At 40.0% G+C, this 12,470-nt stretch overlaps 1 protein-coding gene across 1 annotated transcript in view; it reads left to right on the forward strand.

Moving 5' to 3' along the window:
* LOC135504686 (glutamate receptor-interacting protein 2-like) overlaps positions 1-12,470 on the forward strand; it is a 62,673-nt gene that overhangs the window by 9,748 nt on the left and 40,455 nt on the right. The window lies entirely within an intron of this gene.

Here is a 12,470-nt window from a genome sequence, read left to right on the forward strand (position 1 = left end):
ACAACAGGTGTAAACTCACAGTGAAATGTTTACTTACGAGCCCTTCTCAACAGTGCAGAGAAAAGCATTATACAAACAATAACACAAGGAATAAATGCACGAGTAACAATAACTTGGCTATATACAGTTGAAGTCAGAAGTGTATGTAAACTTCTGACTTCAACTGTATATAGCCAAGTTATTGTTACTCGTGCATTTATTCCTTGTGTTATTGTTTGTATAATTGTTTTCTCTGCACTGTTGGAAAGGGCCCGTAAGTAAACGTTTCACTATGAGTTTACACCTGTTGTTCACCAAGCATTTGATAAATAATATGTTGGAGTCATTAACACTCATTTTTCAACCACTCCACAAATTTCTTGTCAACAATCTATAGTTTTGGCAAGTCGGTTAGGACATCTACTTTGTGCATGACACAAGTAATTTTTCCAACAATTGTTTATTTCACTCTGTATCACAATTCCAGTGGGTCAGAAGTTTACATACACTAAGTTTACTGTGCCTTTAAACAGCTTGGAAAATTCCAGAAAACAATGTCATGTCTTTAGAAGCTTCTGATAGGCTAATTGACATCATTTGATTCAAATGAGGTGTACCTGTTGATGTATTTCAAGGCCTACCTTCAAATTCAGTGCTCCTTTGCTTGACATCATGGGAAAATCAAAAGAAATCAGCCCAAAAATTGTAGTCCTCCACAAGTCATCCTTGGGAGCAATTTCCAAACGCCTGAACAAACAATAGTACGCAAGTAATAACACCATGGGACCATGCAGCCGTCACACCGCTCAGGAAAGAGACGCGTTCTGTCTCCTAGAGTTGAACGTACCTTGGTGCGAAAAGTGAAAATCAATCCCCGAACAACAGCAAAGGACCTTGTGAAGATGGAGGAAACAGGTACAAAAGTATCTATATCTACAGTAAAACGAGTCCTACTATTCTGACCTTTCACATACTTAAAATGAAGTGGTGATCCTAACTGACCTAAAACAGGGATTTATTTTAATTTTATAAGGATTAAATGTCAGGAATTGTGTAAAACTGAGTTTAAATGTATTTGGCTAAGGTGTATGTAAACTTCTGACTTCAACTGTACACTGTGTACCAGTACTGAGTCGATGTGCAGGGGTACGAGGTAATTGAGGTAGATATGTGTGTATATACAGGTAGGGGTAAAGTGAATATGCAACAGGATAGATAATAAGCAGTAGGAGCAGCGAATGTGATGAGTCAAAATAATTAGTGCAAAGGGGAGCCTCAATTCAAATAGTCTGAGTAGCTATTTGGTTAACTATTTTGTATCATGGCTTGGGGGTAGAAGCTGTTCATGATCCTGTTGGTTCCAGACTTGGTGCAATCTTTGGGGTCTTTCTCTGATACTGCCTGATATAGAGGTCATTGACGGCAGGGAGCTTGACCCCAGTGATGTACTGGGCCGTACGCACTACCCTCTGTAGTGCCTTGTGATCGGATGCCAAGCCGTTGCCATACCAAAGGGTGGCTATCCAGTTAAGATGCTCTCAATGGTGTAGCTGTTTAACTTTTTGAGGATATGAAAGTCCATAACAAATATTTTCAGCCTCCTGAGGGGGAATAGGCGTTGTCGTGCCTTTTTCACTGTTGGTGTGTGTGGACTATGTTAATTCCTTAGTGTCATGTCTTTGGCATCATTAAACTGAAGACTGTTTAGTTTATCAAATCAATTCTCTGTAATTATTATTATTATGTGATTAACTAATCAGGTAGATGTAATTAACTAGGAAGTCGGGGCACCAAGGACAATATTCAGATTACAAAGTTAGAATTTTCCTTCTAATTAATGAATTATCCTTTACCTCACTTTAGTCTCATTCCAAACGTCGTAAATTGTTAGTTATCTGCACGAACGCAGTCTTCACTATGAGTCATCCATACATCAATTCTCAATAATTTATTTATTTATTAACTAACTAAATAAACACAGAAATGCACAAACAAATAAAGGAAATGATAACGGAGTTTCCCTAGTGGGATAAACCAGTATCGCGGCTTGGTGGACAAAAGGGAAGTGGGGGTCGACTGAGATAAGACACTACAAAGTTGATAATTATTACAATTGAAATGCTTTGCACATGAACGCTCACTCATTTGTGAGAGTTTGCCCTCTCTCTCTCTGCCGTGGTTAGAATGGATAGTTCAGAGTAACATTCAGCAATGTTGTTATAGAATAGATGTTTCGGCGGTTGTCGGTCTTTGCGTTCAATCGTACCAAATTCCTAGCTGCAGACTAGTAATTAGTATCAAATTAAAACAAATTCTGTCTGTATCGATAGTCTCAGAGTTTAACCACATGATATGGTTGAGATTCAGCAATCTACTCAAACCTTAACTCCCTCTGTGATGACGTACTGGTCTGAAACCTTAGCCCTCTCGTGGTTATCGAGGTAAGCTGGTCTCTACTCAAACCTTAGCCCTCTCGTAATTGAGAGAAGCATGGTCTGAAGATAAATTCCCAAGGTGGAGGTTATATTTGGAAGAGCAGAAAAAGGCTGTCCCATGACGCCAGATCAATGTCTGTGCTCATGGGGCGGGCCAATGACTTAGTTAACTTTAAAGGGTTCCCTTTCATTAAACAGTTTAAAATCACATTACATAAGTTCACAAATAGTTTAATCTTTACTCATTCATTTTATACAACAATTAGATGCAAGACTCATAACTGAGACTCTTGTATAAACAGGGTTATGGTAATGTGGCTGTATCGTCTCTCATGAGTTTCACAAAATGTATCAAAATGGACCAGTTCGTAGCTGGCTACTTCACCAACCGTTTATACATTCTCCAGAACATGAATATTGTTCAGTTCTCAAGTTCTGTGATGTGGAAGAAATTCCTTTGTTCTCCTGTGAAACCTTTTCTCTCTCTATACTGTCTGGCCATGAGGAAGAGAGTCTCCTCCAGGAATTTACGACCTGAGATAACAGCAGCCTGGGTGTAGGCGAGAGAGAGAGAGGGAAGGCGCGCTATACCCAAAGAGGGCCACGTCATGACATTAGTCACAGGTTTACGTCATCAGATACGTTATCAGAGCGCAAAAGAACATTGTACTGTCTACACTCGGTTTGTGGTTGATATTAAAATGCTTTTATTAAATCGATTTTAATCAGAACGAGAGTTTTGTTGCTAAGGATTCCACGACGTGGTTAGCCTTTACGGCTGGGACTGCAAGTTTGTGTTCCATTTTCTTTGTGTGGATCCTGCGAGTGCTAGCTGGCTGTACTAGAGACACCTGTTTTCATCGTGGGAAAGACTCATTGTTATCGTTTTCGTAAAACAACTGGTTGCAATAACGAGCCAACCTGGATACTAAGGAGATCCTGAGGGAAATTGACTAGTATCAACAGCTTTACGCCATGGAGGAGCAACATACTCCATCATGGAAAGATTCGACTACCTTTAACCCGACAAAAAAAAGAAAAACAGATTAATCTACAGACACGGACGATTGACTTACCGTTAAAGTTGATGCTAGTGTTCTGTCTGGAATCCATGCAACACTGGAAAAGTTGTATGAGGAGGTCAGGGATGGACTGAAACAATAATTCAGGCTGAGAATTTGACTCCTTCCCAGGCCACCCTGTTCACACAAACCTCCAGACAGCTAATTTCGTAGGCTAACCCTGTTTGTTGTGTAACAGGTACCAAACTAGTTTTACATTTGGCCACTTTGTTCATCTGGGATGAAAGTTGTGGATACATTACAAAATACAAACATTTGGAACTGACCAACAAGTAGCCTATCTGAACACTGAGTTCTCAAGGTATGCTATGGCTATGGGTGCACCCTCAAAAACTCACTAAGAATACACCAATCATAGCACATACAAATGTACAAGGCTAGACACACAAAAAATTAGCCGACACTTTTTAAAAAGAGAATGAGATATACAGAGTAAGCTCAAATGTTCAAATGTTTATCTTCAAGCATATCAAAAGTATCAAAAAACTTCACACACACACACATCCACTGAACTTGAACATAAGCTACAACAATGTAAGTATAATACAAAAGTCGAAAAAGCACTCCTCTACAAACATGTTTAGATTACAATGTTCACTCACTTCTGTCCATAAAGCAAACAGCACAAAAATAAACACTTCTATACACTGAGTCAATGAAATTGAACATTGGCTTCATAACTGCAAGTATAATATGAAAGTCCAAAAAACATGCCTCTGTACAAAAACTTTAACTCACAGCAAATGTTCTTTCACCCTTGTCAGCCTGTCAAGGAAGAGTCATAACATAGCTACTTCAGAGTAACCAGGAAGTAATTACCACTAGTAAACCAGTAGGCGGCGTGCTAACTCAGTGCTCTCTGCCATCTTGTCAATGATGTCATCTTTGTCAAGTCCCATAAGAATCTCCTTCTCTGTTGCCATCAAAAGGAATGCTTCATGGTTCTCTTGAGTGAGGGAGATTCTTAGGCGGTTCTTCGTGAATTTCAGGGTGGAGAAGGTCACCTGAGTGATGGATAGGGTAAGGTGGAGCTTGTAGCCCAACTCAATCATGTGATAAGCATCTGTGAGCAGATTGTACAGTTTTTACATGTGGAACAACTTCTGCTCACCAACTCCAAACTTTCATCAGGATCCTCAAAGCCTTCATCACTGGCGGCGGCGGACCTGGTGTTGTACTCCTCCAATGCTGACTGTTTCAGTCTTTCCCACTGTTGTGCAAGGCTGAATGCCTCAACAGTGGCACGTTCATCAATTTCCAGGAAGCATTTGCTGAGCTCCTTCATGGCTGTCTTTGGAAGGCCCTTTTCTCTGATCTCAGGAAAATGCTTTGGATTCATGCAGGAGATATCTGCACACAGCGCTGCATTTTCTGCATAACGGTGGTGAATACTTTCAACAACAGTGTCCAGTACCACATTGTGGATCTTGATTTTGTTATCTATGTCTGCATTAGCAATGGGCTCGTCTTCTTCCAACTCACCTGGTTTTCTCTTCTTTTTCCTGTTGTTGTTCTCTTCTCTGGGAGAGCAGTCTGAGCTTCGGCATCACAGTCCTGCTGCTCCTCCAGAATGCCATTGGCCCACTCAACAAAGTCGTCTGCTGCCCTCTTCACACCCTCAAAGTCTCGGGCACACTTTCTCAGGTTATCCTCCGTTCCCGTCACCAAGTGTGGTGCTGTTACGATATCCATGCCACTTGTTTGCAAGTATTTAGAGAGAGGAGACGTCTGCTCAAAAATGCTGAGAAAAACCTCAGTTGTAAGTATGGTTTCATACTTTAGGAGAGCATCCTTGTACCCTTGGGCCTTGCTTCGGATGGCAGGTTTTATGGTCACATTCTGTTCAATTCTTTCCATAGTGATGACCACATCCGCGTAAAGTGCACAGTCAGGCTTTGCAAAGCTTCCAAATACATTCCACAAGGCCTCGTCTTTGGCCCACCAGCGTGTTTCACCAATTACATCAAGCCGTCTGTGTCTCCTGTCCTCACTGGTTTCCTCCCATAGCTTCCTGTGCTTGTAGGAATCTCGAATGAACACTGTAACGTCATTCAGTAGGGAGGAAAGGGATTCACTTGCCATAACAACCCCAGTGGTGTAGGTTAGCACAAGGTTGAGGACATGTGAGTAACACCTTATGTGTACTTGGTTAGGAGACTCTCCTGTGAGCGACGCAGAGAAGCCCCTGTACAGTCCCTGCATATTAGCTGCTCCGTCTGTTGCATTACCAACACACTGTTTGATATCAATGTCCATCTTCAAGGGTCTCTTTCACAAGGTCCACAAAGGACTGTCCAGTCGATGACTCACAATGACCACAATGAGTCTCACATTACAGTCCTACTGATAATCTCATAAATAAAGCACATATTATTCTAAAATCATAGCCTACATGTTTAGGTTTGTGCTCTGAAGTTGTACCTGAAGGTTCCTGCTCTGAGTCTGACTCTGAACTGCCACCATCTCCAGTTCTGCAGGAGCACCTGAAGCTCTGGTGCTGCTGCTGCTTCCTTCTCCACCTTTCTAGTGCTGCTGCTGCTTCCTTGTCCACCTCTAGTGCTGCTGCTGCTTCCTTCTCCACCTCTCTAGTGCTGCTGGTTCCTTCTCTACCTTTCTAGTGCTGCTGCTGCTTCCTTCTCCACCTTTCTAGTGCTGCTGCTGCTTCCTTCTCCACCTTTCTAGTGCTGCTGCTGCTTCCTTCTGCACCTTTCTAGTGCTGCTGCTGCTTCCTTCTCCACCTCTCTAGTGCTGCGGCTGCTTCCTTCTCCACCTCTCTAGTGCTGCTGCTGCTTCCTTCTCCACCTCTCTAGTGCTGCTGCTGCTTCCTTCTCCACCTCTCTAGTGCTGCTGCTGCTTCCTTCTCCACCTCTCTAGTGCTGCTGCTGCTTCCTTTGTAAAGAAAAGACTCTATTATCATACTCACTATCATTAGTGTATCAGTAGGCTACATTAATACAGCTCTGGAAAAAATTAAGAATGGTCTCTTAATTTGGACTGGTCTCTTAATTTTTCCCAGAGCTGTACATTATTGTAGTGACTTCTAATGCTGGTACTAATGGTGCTAATGATCTTTGTCATTGCCTGTGCTGTGTCACACTCTCTTGTCGAACAGTTTTATAATTTAATATGTTTATTGTTTGTCTATCTTTTTTATTTATTTGTCTATAAGTTTATACAGTGGGGCAAAAAAGTATTTTGACACCAATTGTACAAGTTCTCCCACTTAAAAAGATGAGATAGGCCTGTAATTTTCATCATAGGTACACTTCAACTATGACAGACAAAATGAGAAAAAAATCCAGAAAATCACATTGTAGGATTTTTAATGAATTTATTTACAAATTATGGTGGAAAATAAGTATTGTATACTAAAAGCGCCATTGCTAGGTTGTTTTAACTACTCCTATAGAAATGGTTTGTCAGGTACTCCGCAGGAAGGTCTGATTTCTCTGTTATTAAAACAAGAAAAAAAAATTGGAGGCCCCTTACTCTTCAAAGTTGTGATGCAAAAGTTGTGATGCAAAATGCATAGCACTTAGAATTAAAGGGGATTCACCAGGTATTGTTCATCCTGATCAGAAAGGTTTTTTACATGGATGACACATTGGACATAATATACGACTACTAGAAATAATAGAACATCATGAAACATCTAAGAAGCCAGGCCTGGTATTCATGGCGGATTTTGAAAAGGCATTTTCATAAAGTAAGATTCAATTTTATTTATAAATGCCTGGATTTTTAAAAATTTCGGTGATTCTCTTATAAAATGGGTAAAAAATAATGTATAGCAGCCTCAGGTGTAAAATAGTAAATAACGGCAACTTCTCAGAGTTTTGAATTGTCAAGAAGAGTTAAACAAGTGTGTCCACTGTCACCATATCTATTCGTTATGGCCATCGAAATGCTACCAATTAAAATCAGATCCAACAACAACATTAGAGGATTAGAAATCCAAGGCTTAAAACAAATGTGCCGATGACTCAAGTTTTATATTAAGTCCACAAGCTAGATTCCTGCAATGTCTCATTGAAGATCTAGATCACTTTTCTGTGCTCTCTGGACTAAAACCTAATGTAAAATATTACGTATTGGATCTTTAAAAAATACAACTAACATTACTTTGCAGTTTACCTATAAAATGGGCTGATGGTGAAGTAGACATACTTGGTATTCATATCACAAAATATATAAATAAGCTCTCCACAATAAATTTCAATAGAAAACTTGTAAAAATAGACATGATCCTGCAACCATGGCGAGGTAAATACCTGTCTATTTATGGAAAAATTGCCCTGATTAACTCCTTAGTCATATATCAGTCTACTCACTTACATATGGTGCTGCCTTCTCCTGATTATTTGTTTTTCAAATCATATAAGCAAAATATATTTCACTTCATCTGGAATGCTAAACCAGACAAAATAAAGCGTGCCTACAGTGCCTTGTGAAAGTATTCGGCCCCCTTGAACTTTGCAACCTTTTGCCACATTTCAGGCTTCAAACATAAAGATATAAAACTGTATTTTTTTGTGAAGTATCAACAACAAGTGGGACACAATCATGAAGTGGAACGACATTTATTGGATATTTCAAACTTTTTTAACAAAACAAAAACTGAAAAATTGGGCGTGCAAAATTATTCAGCCCCCTTAAGTTAATACTTTGTAGCGCCACCTTTTGCTGCGATTACAGCTGTAAGTCGCTTGGGGTATGTCTCTATCAGTTTTGCACATCGAGAGACTGAAATTTTTTCCCATTCCTCCTTGCAAAACAGCTCGAGCTCAGTGATGTTGGATGGAGAGCATTTGTGAACAGCAGTTTTCAGTTCTTTCCAAAGATTCTCGATTGGATTCAGGTCTGGACTTTGACTTGGCCATTCTAACACCTGGATATGTTTATTTTTGAATCATTCCATTGTAGATTTTGCTTTATGTTTTGGATCATTGTCTTGTTGGAAGACAAATCTCCGTCCCAGTCTCAGGTCTTTTTCTTCCAAAATGGTCCTGTATTTGGCTCCATCCATCTTCCCATCAATTTTAACCATCTTCCCTGTCCCTGCTGAAGAAAAGCAGGCCCAAACCATGATGCTGCCACCACCATGTTTGACAGTGGGGATGCTGTGTTGCTTTTACGCCAAACATAACATTTGCATTGTTGCCAAAAGTTCAATTTTGGTTTCATCTGACCAGAGCACCTTTGGTGTGTCTCCCAGGTGGCTTGTGGCAAACTTTAAACAACACTTTTTATGGATATCTTTAAGAAATGGCTTTCTTCTTGCCACTCTTCCATAAAGACCAGATTTGTGCAATATACGACTGATTGTTGTCCTATGGACAGAGTCTCCCACCTCAGCTGTAGATCTCTGCAGTTCATCCAGAGTGATCATGGGCCTCTTGGCTGCATCTCTGATCAGTCTTCTCCTTGTATGAGCTGAAAGTTTAGAGGGACGGCCAGGTCTTGGTAGATTTGCAGTGGTCTGATACTCCTTCCATTTCAATATTATCACTTGCACAGTGCTCCTTGGGATGTTTAAAGCTTGGGAAATCTTTTTGTATCCAAATCCGGCTTTAAACTTCTTCACAACAGTATCTCGGACCTGCCTGGTGTGTTCCTTGTTCTTCATGATGCTCTCTGCGCTTTTAACGGACCTCTGAGACTATCACAGTGCAGGTGCATTTATACGGAGACTTGATTACACACAGGTGGATTGTATTTATCATCATTAGTCATTTAGGTCAACATTGGATCATTCAAAGATCCTCACTGAACTTCTGGAGAGAGTTTGCTGCACTGAAAGTAAAGGGGGTGAATAATTTTGCAAGCCCAATTTTTCAGTTTTTGATTTGTTAAAAAAGTTTGAAATGTCCAATAAATGTCGTTCCACTTCATGATTGTGTCCCACTTGTTGATGATTCTTCACAAAAAAATACAGTTTTATATCTTTGTTTGAAGCCTGAAATGTGGCAAAAGGTGGCAAATTTCAAGGGGGTCGAATACTTTCGCAAGGCACTGTATCTATATCATGAATATGAATTGGGTGGGTTGAGATTATTAAATATAAAAGCACTAAACCTCTCTCTAAAAGCTTCACTTATTCAAAAGTTTTAGTTGAACCCAAAATGGTTCTCAAGTAGATTACTAAGAAAAGCTCAACCATTGTTTAAAAATTGACTTTTTGCAGACTGCCATGTCTCATTTTCGATTAATTGAAAATGATACTTTTTTCAAAGTATCACTCCTTTTCAAACAAGCATTGCAGAGCTGGCTACAATTTCATCCCCGTGAAAAGATAGAACAAATATTACAACAAATATTATGGCTGAACTCAAATGCGCTGGTTGATAAAATACTTGTATTTATGGGAAAGATGTTTGAAAAGGGTATTTTGCACAGTTATCACAATTGTACGGGAAGGTCTGCTCAATTCAAGAGTGCAACCAATTGATTAGAGCACTACCCCAAAAATGGAGGAGGCAGGTGGCAGCGGGAGGAGGTAGGGAACTGGTCTGTCTGTCCTATATAAAGAATCAAATCTGGCAGAGGAATAAAAATAGCATAAATAGGAAAGTATACCAGTTTCATTTGAGGACCAGGATGCTAACAACTGTGCCATACACATTGCAAAATAGTTGGGAAGAGATTTTTTATGTACTGATTCCATGGTACAGGGTGTATGAGTTGATATATAAAACAACGCAATATTCAAGACTTTGTGCTTTTCAGCTAAAATGATTATATAGAGTTCTTGTCACCAACACAATGTTGAAAATTTGGGGCATATAATCATCAAAGCTCTGCAGATTTTGTTGTGAGGATACAGAATCAATAGACCATTTATTTTGGTATTGCCCTCAGGTACCCTGTTTCTGGTCTCAGTTCAGGAATGGCTGAAAATGCATAGCATTGATCTAAAATTGACCCTAGAAATAGTACTGTTAGGATATCTGGAGAGACCGAGTCAGTAAATTACTAATATCCTAATGCTCTTCGTAAAATATTTTATCTTCAACTTGCAATCTGTGGATCCTATTTAATTAGATGGATTGAGTTAAACATCACAGCATAGTTGAAAGATATGTGTTGCGTTGAAAACCGAGGAGGGTGACCAGCAGAAATACAGTTGAAGTCGGACATTTACATCCACCTTAGACAAATATATTTAAACTCAGTTTTTCACAATTTCTGACATTTAATCCTTGTGAAAATTCACTGTCTTACGTCAGTTAGGATCACCACTTTCTTTAAAAAATGTGAAATGTCAGAATAATAGCAGAGATAATGATTTATTTCTGCTTTAATTTCTTTCATCACATTCCTAGTGGGTCAGAAGTTTACATACACTCAATTAGTATTTGGAAGCATTTCCTTTAAATTGTTTAAGATGGGTCAAACATTTTGGGTAGCGTTCCACAAGCTTCCCACAATAAGTTGGGTGAATTTTGGCCCATTCCTCCTGACAGAGCTGGTTTGAGTCAGGTTTGTAGGCCTCCTTGCTCGCACACGCTTTTTCAGTTCTGCCCACAGATTTTCTATAGGATTGAGGTCAGGGTTTTGTGATGGCCACTCCAATATCTTGACTTTGTTGTCCTTAAGCCATTTTGCCACAACTTTTGAAGTATGCTTGGAGTCATTGTCCATTTAGAAGACACATTTGCGACCAAGCTTTAACTTCCTGACTGATGTCTTGAGATGTTTCTTCAATATATCCACATAATTTCCCTTTCTCATGACGCCATCTATTTTGTGTGGTACACCAGTCCCTCCTGCAGCAAAGTACCCCCTCAACATGATGCGGCCACCCCCGTGCCTCACGGTTGGGATGGTGTTCTTCGGCTTGCAAGCCTCCCCTTTTTCCTCCAAATATAACGATATGGCCAAACAGTTATATTTTTGTCTCATCAGACCAGAGGACATTTCTCCAAAAGGTACGATCTTTGTCCCCATGTGCAGTTGCAAACCGTAGTCTGGCTTTTTTTATGGCGGTTTTGGAGCAGTGGCTTCTTCCTTGCTGAGTGGCCTTTCAGGTTATGTCGATATAGGACTCGTTTTTACTGTGGATATAGATACTTGTGTACCTGTTTCCTCCAGCATCTTCACAAGGTCCTTTGCTGTTGTTCTGGGATTGATTTGCACTTTTCATCACTAAAGTACGTTCATCTCTAGGAGACAGAATGCGTCTCCTTCCTGAGCGGTTTGACAGCTGTGTGGTTCCATGGTGTTTATCTTCTTATGAGCGGGTGGGATGGTAACGTCCCACCTGGCCAACATCCCGTGAAATTGCAGAGCGCAAAATTCAAAATACTAAATTCAAATATTGAACAATCTTGAAAATATATGTGTTATACATCAAAGTAAAGTTGAACTTCTTGTTAATCCAGCCGCTGTGTCAGATTTCAAAAATGCTTCACGGCGAAGCATACCATGAGATTTTCCGAGGACAGCGCCCTGCATACAAACACGTGAAAATAATTATTCAACCAGGCAAGTGCGACACAAAAGTCAGAATAGCGATATAATTAATGACTTACCTTTGAAGATCGTCTTCTGTTGGCACTCCAAAATGTCCCAGAAACATCACAAATGGTCCGTTTGTTCGGAAATACACCGGTTTCAACTCGCCCAACATGCCTACAAAGTATCTAATAAGTTACCTGTAAACTTGGTCCAAACATTTCGAACAATGTTCCTAATCCAACCTCAGGTACACTAAAAGGTAAATAATCGGTCAAATTTATGACGGAATAAATTGTTTCTAATACCGGATAAAAACAACGTGCAGGGCGTTCCTGTTCACACGCACCAAAACAGTAGAGTCTATCTGGAGTGACACTTCCAACATATAGGACTACTTCTTCATTTCTCAAAGAAAAACATAGAACAATTTCTAAAGACTGTTGACATCTAGTGGAAGCCATAGTAACTGCAACCAGTTTCCTAATAATAAGGGTATCGCATAGAAAACCATTGGAAA

The sequence above is a fragment of the Oncorhynchus masou genome, chromosome 18 (assembly GCF_036934945.1).
Source record: "Oncorhynchus masou masou isolate Uvic2021 chromosome 18, UVic_Omas_1.1, whole genome shotgun sequence".
Lineage (NCBI taxonomy): Eukaryota > Metazoa > Chordata > Actinopteri > Salmoniformes > Salmonidae > Oncorhynchus > Oncorhynchus masou.